Genomic DNA, 13132 nt, shown 5'->3' on the forward strand with positions numbered 1-13132 from the left:
GATATATGGGTGTTCATTTTATTATTTATTTTAAAATAATATATACATTTTTCCTTTTTTGCATGTACTTTTTATATACTCTTCTGAATGACAATATATTTTTTCAATATCAATTTAGATGCATTAAATTATATATCAATAGGTCAACTAAGAAAACTATCAAACTATGAACCAGGAGGTCATGGTTCAATTCCTGGTCAGGGCACGTGCCCAGGCTGTAGGCTCGATCCCCAGTGTGGGGCATGCAGAAGGCAGCAGATCAATGAATCTCTCCCATCATTGATTTTCCCTCTTCCTTCCTCTCTGAAATCAATAAAAATATTTAAAAGAAAACTATAATCATTTTCATAGATATTTAAAAGGTATATTCAAAAATTAATAATGGAAGGATATCTCCTAAATTGATAAAAATTATATTTCAAAAGAATAGCTAACCCTATACTTAACAGTGAAAATTTTAAAATCCCTTAAAATTAAAAATGGAGAGCCCTAGCTGGTTTGGCTCAGTGGAGAGAGCGTCGGCCTGAGAACTGAAAGGTCCCAGTTTTGATTCTGGTCAAGGGCACATACCTACCTGGGTTGTGGTCTCAATCCCCAGTGGGGGATTTGCAGGAGGCAGCTGATCCATGATTCTCTCTCATCATGGATGTTTCTATCTCTCTCTCCCTCTTCCTTTCTCTCTGAAATCAATAAAAATATCTTTTAAAAATAAAAATTATTCACTAAAAAATTAAAAATGGAGATTCTGCTATTAATGCTGACATTTAACTTTGACTTGCAAATTGTTGCCATTGCAAAAAGATGAGAAGAAAAAGAAGGAGGAAGATGAAGAGAAATAGCGAAAGGAGGAAGAGGAGAAGTAATAATAAATGTAAAATATTGGAAAAGAGTAAGGAGAAGCCAAAATATCATTATATTGTGAAACATTTGGAAAACATTAGAAAAAAATGTAATTAAATTAAAGCAAAATATTCCCATCAATAGCTTTTCTACATAAGAATTGGAAGAAAAATCACATTTTACATAGGCAAAATACTTTAAAGAAAGAAACTTTCTACAAAATGAAAAGAACCTAAAACTATAAAACTTTACTGAGAGATATAAAAAAGGCCTCAATAAATCCTTTCATAATGTATATGTACATCAAATCATCACATTATACAGTTTAAATATATTATAATGTTGTCAGCTATACATCAATAAAGCTTTAAAAAAGGAAAAGACCTTGATAAATGGAGAAACAAATCTTGTTTTTGGATCAACCTCTCAACATTTTATAAGGTCATTAAATTCTTGATTTATTAGTTGAGTACTATTCCAATTAAAATAAAATATCAATGAGATTTTTAAAATTTGAAATAATTATTCTAATGCTCACCTGTAAGACTAATAGGCAAAATTCTGAAGAACCTTTGGGAAAAGAAGAGGGGCAAATAGGATGTATGGCAAAAAAAAATGCTCCCCTGGGTAATATGTATTAATTTACATAAATATTAAGCTAATTACAAAGTTGCAATGATTTAAAAATCATTTACATAAATATTAAACTATGTTACAGAGCTATAATGGTTTTTTACAAAACTGATTCTGGCACAAGAATCAATAGGAAGGTCAAAGCAGTGGGAAGAAGCACTAACCAAATTGTTGCCCCATTTCTTTGCTCTTCACAGCAGAAATTCTCCAGAGTTGTCTGCGCCATCATCTCTACTTTCTTACCTCCTGTCCAGCTTCTGAAACAACTCTCGTCAAGTCACCATGGCCTTTAGATTGCCAAGTCCAATGGACCATAATCTTCTTCCTTGACCTTCCTGAAACAGTAGACCCATCGGTCACTTCTCTTTGCACACTCATTCTTCTTGGTTCTGGAGACATTGCACCTCCCGGTTCTCCTCCTTTGCCCCTCTGCCTCCTCCACATACAGTCTTCCTTGCCTAGGTGATCTCACTTGGTAATACGTCTTTAAATACCAACTCTGACCTCTAAGCTCCAGACTGATATTGTTCAACCATCTCCCTGACACCTCTACTTAGCTAAGAGATGCTGCAAACTTTTTACATCCAAAATAGAATTCTTTTCCCAACCATTCTCCCTACACACACACACACACACACACACACACACAACGTTACCAAAAGAGCTTTTTCCTCTGCCTCCCCATTCCTTCCTACTTTATTTAATAGTACTACCTTTCTCCACTCAGTTGACTAGCCAAAAATAGAGCTGCTGTGTGCCTCATTCCTCTCTTGCTCTCACCCTTACATCTAATTCATCAGCAAATCCAAAACACTTCTCACACCAATGCCCCTTACCTCTCTCCATCACCAACAACATCTCACCTAGGTTACTGCTTCCTCTCCCCAGCCTCTGGCAACTACTGATCCTTTTACTGTCTCCATAGTTTTGCCTTTTCCAGAATGCCATTTGGTTGGAATCACACAGTGTGTACCTTTTCAAATTGGCTTCTTTCACTTAAGATTTAACAGATGTTCAAGAGGAAGTTGCTGTTGTTGCATTGATTTTAATATTTGTACATAAACACTGATTTTTTTAGCATTATTTTGTACTTGTTGTACTTTAATATCTGTACAGTTCCAGAAATAAAAATCTGGAAATCTTGAGAGAGAGAGAGAGAGAGAGAGAGAGAGAGAGAGAGAGAGAATCATTGATTGGCTGCCTCCTGCGCACCCTATACTGGGGATCGATTCCCACAATCTGGGTATGTGCCCTGACCAGGAATCAAACCTTGACCTCCTGGTTCATAGGTCAACACTCAACTACTGACCCACACTGGCTGAGCTAAAATTTTAATTTTTTAATTTATATAAATTTATATTTTTGTTAATCCTCACCTGAGGATATTTTTTCATTGATTTTTAGAGAGAGTGGAAGGGAGGGGGAGAGCCAGAGAGAGAAAAACATCAATGTGAAAGGAACACATGGATCATTTGCCTCCTGCACACTGTGGATCAAGCCTGCAACCAAGGTACTTGCCCTTGACCAGAATCAAACCTGGGATCCTTCAGTTCACAGGCCAATGCTCTATCCACTGAGCCAAAGAGGCTAGAGCAAATTTTTTTTTTAATTTTTGTATTTTGTTGTTCCATTTATTTATGCATTCATTGGTTGCTTCTTGTAGGTGCCCTGACCAGGAATGAACCTGCAACCTTGGTGTATCAGGGCGATACTCTAACCAACTGAGTTACCCCACCAGTGCTATGCATTACTTTTTAATCAATACAACAAACATCACCCAGGTAGGTGTATCATCAACATATTTAACCCATCCATCATCCAACAATCCTGTGCTCTTCCTGGATCCCATACTAGGATCCCCCTCACCTCCTCCCAGTGGCCTGGCTAACATCTTCCCTGCAGTCACTTCCCTGTCTAACCTTCCAGGGCCCAACTGTTCTCTCACTTCCTCTCCATTCATGCTAAGAGGCTTTCTGCCCCTTCTCCTGGGACAGAGGGTGCACATTCAGGGTACTCCTAGGAGGGGACAGTGGACCAGGAACAGCATGGGGCTTGCATTAGCCATTTGAGAGTGGCGTTTGGTTTGGTCCTGAGAGGCAGAGGGAGGGGGATAATAGGGAGAAGGGCCACAGCAGAATCAGCAAAAAAAACCCCGGTGGGGCTCCTGAGCCCAGCTCTGTGGGGCTATCCTCCCCCGCAGGAGGTCAGAACACCTTTCCAGCACCCAGAAGACCAGTGCATGCAGGTGATTGCCTGCTCTCTCTAAGAGAGGTAAAGAAAAATGGGGGCGAGTGAGAAGCAGAGTGGTGCGGGGAAAGAGGCCTGAGGAATAGAGATGGGAACCCAGGAGCCCTACCTGCTCTGGTCCCCACCCTCCTTCCCTCTTGTGGCTGGCTCCTTGGTTCGGGGGAGGTGGATGTGGAGCTGACAGAGGGTCCCTCCAGTGAGTCCCCTGCATTTCATCTCTTTGTGTCTTTAGCTCTTGAGGATTAGGGGTGGATAGAGCAAGGGTCAGAGAGGTCTGCTGCACCCTTTACTCTGTAATTTAAAAAAACAAAGCAATGTTTTAATCATTTGACAAGGACAGCTGTTCCAAATGTCTATTTCATGGATCTCCGTCTCCTTGTTTCTGCAGCCCTTACCAGGGGTGGGCAAACTTTTTGACTCGAGGGCCACAATGGGTTCTTAAACTGGACCGGAGGGCCAGAACAAAAGCATGGATGGAGTGTTTGTGTGAACTAATATAAATTCAAAGTAAAGGAGTGGAGGGGAGAGCAAGAGAACCGGATAGAACAGCCGGATCCGGCCCGAGGGCCGTAGTTTGCCCACAGCTGCCTTAGACTTAACTCACTCTTACTGTTTTCCAGTGTGTCAGACTCCTCATTTGCAAAGTGGGGCAATAACAGTGCTTCCTTCACAGAGTCACCAGGAGCAACTAAATGAATTAGTATATACCAAGTGCTTTGAACACAGAAATGGCACATAAAAATACTGTGGGCATGTTTGCTATTATATTACTACTAGAGGCCCCGTGCACAAAATTCATGCATTTGAGTGTGGGGGGGCGTTCCTCAGCCTGGCCTGTGCCTTCTTCCTTCTCGCAGTCCCGGAGCCCTGTGATCTACAGCGAAGAGGTAGACCATGCCCACCCACCACAGCGCCGCCCTCTTTGGAGCGATCGTAGAGCCCCCTCCAACCTCACCGGCCAGTGACCTGGGACTCCCTCTGTGGGGCAATCATGGGGTGATGATGGGGGTCCCCCGGCCAATCGCATCACACCTGCCTTGGCTGGCCTGGAGCCAGTGCATGTCATAGCATGGTTGTCCGGACGGTCGTTCTGCTGTTCGGCATATCACGCTTTTATTATTATAGATGGTGTCATGGTTCCAGGAGTGACAAATAAAGCCGCTAGGGGGAATGGAGGAGGTGGAGAAGTTTGGGGACAGTGAATAGAAGAGATTGGTGGGGATGGGGGTACCAAGAGAGGGTGGGGACAAGGAAGAGATGAGAGTGGCTAGTAGAGGATTCCTACCAGGAATGGCCTACAAGGTGTGCTCTAGCCAGCAGGTAAAGGTAACGAGATTGTGGCTGGCAGGAGCTGTGATGCCATCTGCAAAGTTGATCTGTTTAAGTTTTATAGGGCAGAGTAGGCCCCAGGGGAAAGTGTCCTGGTTCTCACATCCCAGTGAGAAAGCACAGTCCTTTCCTAGAGCAGAGGTCCCCTCATCTGCCCCTCCCATCCTGCTGCCGACCATGGACCACCCAGGCACAGGATTGGGGGTGGGATGGGTGATAGGTCAGTGGCTGCGCTGGGGGCTCTGCTCCAAGCCCCTCCTCCCACACAAACTGGAGTAGGAGCAAACCTCAGCTGAGTGCCTGAGGAACTCAGCTGTTTCCACAGCAGGGGATGGAGACCTATTGCCCCGAGATGCTTCTGCCTCTGTCTCCCCCTCCCGCTCCCCTCCCCGAGGTAATGCCCCCACCCTTCAGGTGCTTGGAGGACAGATAGGAGCAGCTGAGAGGCCTGCTGGGCTGGGGGAGGACGACAACAGAGTTACCAGGGCATCATCCACGGGAGGCCTGGTCAGGCTGGCCGTGGTGGAAGGCACGCTCCTCTCCCTCTACCACCAGGGGAGAAGCCAGCAGCCCAACACAGGCGGGGCTCCCCCAGCTCACCTATGCAGGCCTCCCGCCTCCCTGTGGCAAGGGCTGGGAGGAATCTCCCAGCAATCTCTAGTCCTCATCTCAGCCCTCCTCCCGCGTCCTGATACCTGAGGCCTCCGTTATGTAAATGTCAGAATTACTAAATGGCAAAGTTGATGCCGGGGACACGCAACCACCTCACCTACCGGAGGGCCTGGGCTGCACAGGAAATGAGGGAGGGGACATGCCCCGTACCTGGGCTGCTGGTGAGAAGAGAGGAGCTCTTCTGGATGTCTTCAGGTCCTTTCTCTCCCCTCACCCACCCATCTCTCCTGCCCTCTCCTGGGCTTGAGTGGGAAGTTTGGTATCAAGTGTGCTGGTTGTGGGTACAAGCAGCTTATGTTGACATGCGTCCTACTCCCACCACAGGTGTAGCCCCTGTGGGAGGGGGGCTGGAGGAACCCCTTTGTAAAACCTTTCCAGGAAGAAGGGCTGGGGTGAGGGGGGCTAACTGGAAATACTAGAGCCTCTGGCTATTGGAGCAGATTAAGTAAAACACACCTCTTGTTTCACAAGGTGGAATAAGCCGTTCATCGAACTCATCCCTAATTCCAAAATCCTAATGAGTCTGAATCAGCGTCACTTGAGAGGCCTGTGTTCCAGTCCTGTCCTGGGCGTGGCTGTGAAGAAGGCCCTGCCCCTTCTCTCAGGGCTGGGCCACTGCTGATAGGAAGGTGAAGTCATGTCTGCAAGGGCAGGGCAGGAAGAGATTGCAGGGTGGGGACCTCCGGGAGCTTCAGGGGGAGCTTGGGCGGCACTAAGGGAACCCAGAGGCCACACTGAGAAGCTGAGGTGGGGAGAGACTGCTTCATCTGGGCACCCTGGGCAAGGCTGTGCACTTCCCTGAGGGACCAGGCTCTGCCCACTGAAGGGAAGTGGGTGCTGTTCCTGCCCCAGCCCTCACAGCCAGTATCTTGGGGGCTTGGGTGACATATTGTGAGAGTTCAAAAAATACTGACTCATTGAATGAACACAGGGGAGAAGGGGACGAAGGTGGATCTCTAGATCCACACTATTCACAGTGAGCCTCATGGACCAGCACCTCCTCACAGCGCCCCCCGGCCTTGTCCCCGGGGCTGAATGAACCTTGGTAAAGGCTCCGGAGAAGGGAGCCCCGGAAAGAGGGTGAGGGCAGACCCTAGAGCAGGGTTTCTTGATCCTTGGAGGTGGAACCCCCTTCTGGGAATCTGGTGGAAGTTCTGCTCCCTCTGCCCCAGACAAGTGGACAGAAACACAATCTTGCATACACACAGCAGGCAGTCATCGATCCTCCAGAGTCCATCCCTGAGCCCCAGCCCACAAAGTTCTCTCTCCTTCTGTCCCGACACTGCCCAAGTACTGACTCCTCTGTGCCCCAGGTGTCAGGGAGCTTACAGGCCCGATCAAGAGGTAAACCCAAAGGACTCAAAGCCAAAGCTGAGGTGGCTGTGTGATTTCCAAGAGGGAGAGGTTCGTTTCCAGGCCGAGTCAGCCTTGGGATCACGGCAGGTCCATGGCTCTGGAGTTCGCCAGGCTCTTCATCTTTACAGTGGGGGTTCCGGCCCACCTCCTAGGGATGGTGTGCAATGTCCATGGGTATAAACACGCCACAGATAATCCCTCTAGCTATGCAGGGGCGCATCCTAGCTAGGTGCAAGAGTTGAATACCCTCCAGAAAAGTCCACGTCCTACTCTCCAGAACCTGTGCATGTTACCTCATCTGGCAAAAGGGACTTTGCAGGTGTGACTACGTTAGAATTTTGAGGTGGGGAGATTACTGTGGATTACCCGGGTGGGCCCAATGTAATCACAAGAGTTCTTGTAAGAGGGAGGCAGGAGGCTCAGAATCACAACAGATGTGAAAATGGAAGCCGAGGTCAGAAAGACAGGGAGATCTGAAGATGGAGGAAGGGTACACGAGCCAAAGAATTCAGGGGCCTCTAGGAGCTGGAAAAAGCAAGATAAAGGATTCTCCTCTAGAGCCTCCAGAAGGGGCAACGCCTGGAGGACCTCCAGAACTGCAAGATGGTAAATTGTGTTGTTTTTAGCTTCTACGTTTGTGGTAATTTGTTACAGCAGAAACAGGAAACTAATACACTAGGCCTTGCCAGAAGAGGCTAGAGCCTGCTGGGGTGAAGCTATGGTGCAGGAGGGAGATGAGAGGGGAATTTTTGCAACTAGGCAAGGCAAGGAGTAAGCCTGTGAACAGAGGCCAGCGTGGAGTGTTCAGCCTGTGACCTCACCCCTGGCCAGCTCCAGCTCTCCTGGTATCCGGACGCCTGTCAGCCCGGGCTTACATGCCTCACTGGGCCAGAAAGGGATCCCTGTGTAGCCAGGCCCCAGGCAAGGGTGGGTGTGTGGCAAAGAAGGCTGGTGCCAGGGGAGGGAGCCCAATTACCCCGGGGCTGCAGAGGTACAGGAATGGAGGGAGGAGGCCAGCAGGGGCTGGGCAAGATGCCAGCTCAGTCCTGTACCACCTCTATCCTGCTGGGCAGGAAGCATTCCCTTCCTCTCTTCTTTTTCCCTCTCCAACCCTGGGCTCTGCCGGGGAGAGTGGGAAGAGGAGGTATTTTGGGGCCAGAGAGTGAGTGATGGGGTCACTATCTCCTCTCCCTGACTGACTGGCTGGGCGACATTGGGTAAATCACTTTGCATCTCTGAGCCTGTATTCTCCTCTGGAAATGAGGATGATAATAGTCCCCACATTCCTAGAATACACATGAGCACACATATTTATAATATGTCTCCTGTTGGTTTCGTTCCTCTGGAGAACCCACACTAGTAGAGGGAGGCAGAAGTTCTTTGTTGGTTGTGCTCAGCATGAGATACTGGCGGGGATGTGGAGTAAGCAAGGCGATGTGATCGAGAGGGAGTGAGAGTAGATTAGATCTTTGAACTGAATTTGAATCCTCCAAAGCTCTGTCCCTTGACCCAGTTGAGCCGGCTTTCTCCTCACACAACTGCTGAAATGGAATCCTTTCCTGCTGCTCCCTGAGCAGGGCTGTCGCGTCTGCGTCTCGTCCTTCCTAGAGAGCTCTCCTGTCCTTCGTTCCTCTAGGGCTCACATGACCTCCAGAATTCCTAAGTTTACTCCCTCCAACTCAGTGGTCCTCTGACAGAGGGAAGCCCCATGGTGTGTGTGTGTGGGGGGGGGGGGCAAGGAGAGCTGGACTGGAAAAGGGGGGTTGGTTTTCTCTCTCTTGATCTGTGGCTGCAGCTCCCAGGCTCCCAATGGGCCTCACCCTCTCCCCTCGGAGGCTTGGACTTCATACCCACCAGCAGGGAGGACGTGTAGGCAGGCCCAGCGTCCTCGCAGGGCCCACCTCTTAGCCGTTGTGCCTCTCTGTGCTTCATGTTCCATCCATAATACAGGAATATGTGCTGCTGCCTCAAGGCCCCTGAGGCTTACCCGCATGCACCTGCCGGTGACTGGTGCTCAGTAATCCATGGCAGCAGAAAGCAGGTCTTCCAGACTCCTCTCCCTACCCCAGCCAGCCTCTCTCCTTTCTGAGATTAGGCTATTTTACCTCCAAGCCTCTGCTGTTCTTCAGAAGCCATATTTTACTATGGACGCCAGCAACCAGGGAATAGTTGCCAAGGGTAGGCTTCCAGAAAGGCTGTCTGTTGCCTAGGAAACTGCCCCACACCCGTTCCCTGGGGCTCCACGGGTCCGTGGGTCCTGGCACCACCTACTGGATTCAGGGTCACACTGCTCCTAAAGCACCCAGACCTGGAAATCCCGTGCCCTGGAGCAGGGAACACCCTACAGGGAACACCCCCCTGCCCCCCAACATCTCCATCATAAAAGATCCTTCCTACTCTTTGTCCCAAGATTTTCCCAGAGACCAGAGGCATAGAAAGGAATTGGAAGCACCACGGACCACAGGGCGGGTGAGAGCAACGTCCTTCCCCAGAGAAGGACCAAGGACAGAGGAGAAGGAGTCTTGGCAGTGTGGGGTCAGAAGAAATCCCTTCCCCTTTACTGATTTCCTGAAGCTCGGAGTCCGCAGTGCAGACACACATTCCGTTCCCCACTAGCCCGCCTTCCACAGGGAGGGAGCCGTGGAGAGGAAAAGGTTAAAGTTGGGGGTGGAGGTGTCGTGTGAAGTCACAGCAAGGTCCTAACACAACATCCCCTCTGGGCTCTCTCCTCCCTCCCAGCTGCTCTGCCCTGGCCGTGTCCTAGTCCTGACTTCTTCCCTTTCCTTTCGGGGGAGAACCTTCCCACCCACCTTGACAGCCTGTCAAGTCATCCTGCCTCAAAGGGAATGCTGGGGAGAAGCAGAAAGCTGCTCTGCTGTGGGCTGGGGGCAGGGGGGAGACAGGTCTCCTGTGGGATTGCTGCTGAGAAACCCTGAGCTCAGCCTGCCCTGAAAGGTGAAGGGTGAAGTAGAGCAGCTGATGTGTGGGATCAAAAGACAGGAAGCTGGCCTTGGCGGGGCAGCTCAGTTGCTTAGAGTGTCTGCCCTGATACACCAAGGCTGTGGTTTGATCCCAGGTCAGGGCACATATGGGAAGCAACCAGTGAATGCATGAATGAGTGGAACAATCTCTCTCTCGCTCCCTCTCTCTCAAAATCAATTTTTAAAATAGAAAGGACGCGGCCCTAGCCAGTGTGGCTCAGTGGATAGAGCATCAGCCCACAGACTGCAGGATCCTGGGTTCGATTCCCGTCAAGGGCACATACCTCAGTTGCAAGCTCGATCCCCAGCCCCAGGTTGGTATGTTCAGGAGGTAACCAATCAATGTGTCTCTCTCATATTGATGTTTCTCTCTCTCTCTGACTCTCCCCCCTCCCTTCCACCTTCTCTAAAAATCAATGGAAAAATATCCTCGGGTGAGGGTTAAAAAAAGACAGGAAGCTGTTGGGGCAGTGCTGTCCTCTTTCCTCTGTTAGGATCACAGTCAGAGAACTGAGGCACATGGAGAGGGAAAGGCTGTCTGTCCCAGGCTATTACTGCACTACAACTTGTTATGCGCTCGAACTGGGCTTGGTGGGGCTGGGGGGAGGGGGAACGGCGCATAGCTGACTTGGGAGTTGGGTACCCAGAGGCTGTTGTAGCCAATGGCACCACCTACTGGTTTAAAAGGTCATAAAGCAGGAAGCTGGGGACCAAAGTCTGCTGGGTGGCTAGCCCCACCCATCCTCCCTCCTGAGCTGACAGGAAGATAAGGAGGATCCTGGTGGTGACTCCCACACCCTGCAGGTAGGGGCCTTGTCCCAAGGACAGTGGGTGTAGGGAGCAGGGTTGTGGGGCTAGGGCCTGAGAGGTCACAGCGGGCTACCCTGACATTACCCTCTGACCAGGTGGCCTGCCTCCAGTCTATGAAGACAGAAGGGCTGCTAGGGTTAGGTTGGGGTGGATAGGATCGCACCCCCCTGCACCACCAACCCCTAATAAGGGAAGCCTGTGTGTAAAGTAGGAGGGCACCCAGATAGTCTGGGGTTAGGGTTCTGGCCCTTACAAGCCAGGAGGGATCCTGAAGGGACAAAAAGCTCAGGGTAAAGGTAGAAGAAGAAACTGGAAGGGCCCTCAGAGGGCTAGTCTGGCCCATCCTGATCTCCCTGGTCGTACACTCTAGGGCAGTGGTTGGCAAACTCATTAGTCAACAGAGCCAAATATCAACAGTACAACGATCGAAATTTCTTTTGAGAGCCAAATTTTTTAAACTTATACTTCTTCTAACACCACTTCTTCAAAATAGACTCGCCCAGGCTGTGGTATTTTGTGGAAGAGCCACATTCAAGGGACCAAAGAGCCGCATGTGGCTCGTGAGCCGCAGTTCGCCGACCATGGCTCTAGGGCCCTTGTTCTCAGCCTAAGGACGTGGAAAGAAAAGTCGGGGCCGGAGTGAAGTGATGCTCTTCCTATGCCTGTCCTCCAGAGTGCAACAGCCATGGCCCTCTCCCATCCCATCCCATCCCCCTGTACTGTAAGCCCAGCCACCCAGGGCCCAAGCTGCTCCTTCTACTCCAGCAAGCCAAGTACCTGTAGCTCTACCTGGCTGGTGGCTTTGACATGCTGGCATGGAGAGCTGGCGTGGAGAATGAGCTGAGCCACTTGCTGGGGCAGGCTGCCGGGTGCTGGAGTTGCTGTAGCCGAGGGCACTGGCTAGCTGCCTGCTGGTGCTGCACGCCCTCTCCCTGGGTGGCTACACTTTTGCGTAGATGTCATTGCTCATGAGCCAGGAGCTGGGCATGGCCTGGCACCTGCAGAGCCACATCTTCAGCATCCTGGTGATGGGCAATGTGGATGGCTCAGTGCTGGGTGAGAGTGACGGGGTGAGAGCAAGAGGGCACCTGGGCCACACAAGCCAGGCTGAACTCCAGATGGACACATTCTGCTCACCATGCGGTCTGTGACCTGCATCTGTCCTAAATGTGGCTCTGGACTGCCTCTGAATGTCCACCTGATGTGGCCTTCTTACCCTTTGTCCCACCTGGGCCTCCCCCACTACAGCTGAATGGACAGCCCAGAGTGAACCTGTTGTCTGGGTCCAGCCTGGCATGCATTCATCTCCAGCAGCCATTCTCTGGGGAAGGGGAGGCCAAGCAGGACACGATGAGACCGAGCACCTATGACCTTCCATACATTCTCTCCCATAATCCCCACAGTGAGCCACGAGGGAGGCTATGTCACCTGAAATTCATTTCTTAGGGCACATGCTTTAGAAAGAGTCTCATGCAGCTGGATGTTCAAATGTCCTCTAAAAGAGAGATATTCAAACTTTGGTATGTATCAGAGTCACCTGAGGCCGAGGGACAATTCCGAGGCCCAGACCCCATCCTGCTCCGGGGAGCCTGGGCCTCTGGGTTTGTTTGGGCTCTCCACATGAATCTGACACACCAAAGTTTGAGGATCACTATGTTTAAACTTCTCTGGAAGGGCCAAATGAATGCTAACATACCTCAAGTTACTTACTGGACAGCTATCATTGCAAGAAGGCAAACCATTCTATTGGTTGGCTCTCACTGGCCAATTAGGTCTAGTTTAAAAGGAAAATTCTCCCTTTGAATCACTCACATCCTTGATGCAGAGTGACATGGCATTTCTCTAAAAACCCTTAGATCTTTTCCATCTCAGCTGTTGGTCAAGCTGCTTCCTGCACTGTTTTGGTAACCAATGTGCAAGACAAACCATGAAACAAGGCGTCATTTTGGTCCATCCCCTTATTTTTTACTATCCCCTGGTCTCCAGGCATCCTTCCCCCACCCGGCTGGGTCATGTTGGACTCTAGAAGCTCACGGAGGCCACAGACTCCAGGGCACAAGGCCTCTGAGGACTCAATGACCCAGTCACTTTGCAACAACTCCTGGAACAGTGGTTGAACCAGCTCTGAACCCACTCAACTGTCCTGCCATCTAGCATTTTCCTTCTCATCCCTGATGATGCCACAAAGCTGGAAAGTGCCACGGTGAAAGGCTGGTCCCAGACCAAGTGGCTCTTTCAGGAAGAGCCTGAGGGAGGGCGGGTAC

Source organism: Plecotus auritus (genome assembly GCF_963455305.1).
Source record: "Plecotus auritus genome assembly, chromosome: 4".
NCBI lineage: Eukaryota > Metazoa > Chordata > Mammalia > Chiroptera > Vespertilionidae > Plecotus > Plecotus auritus.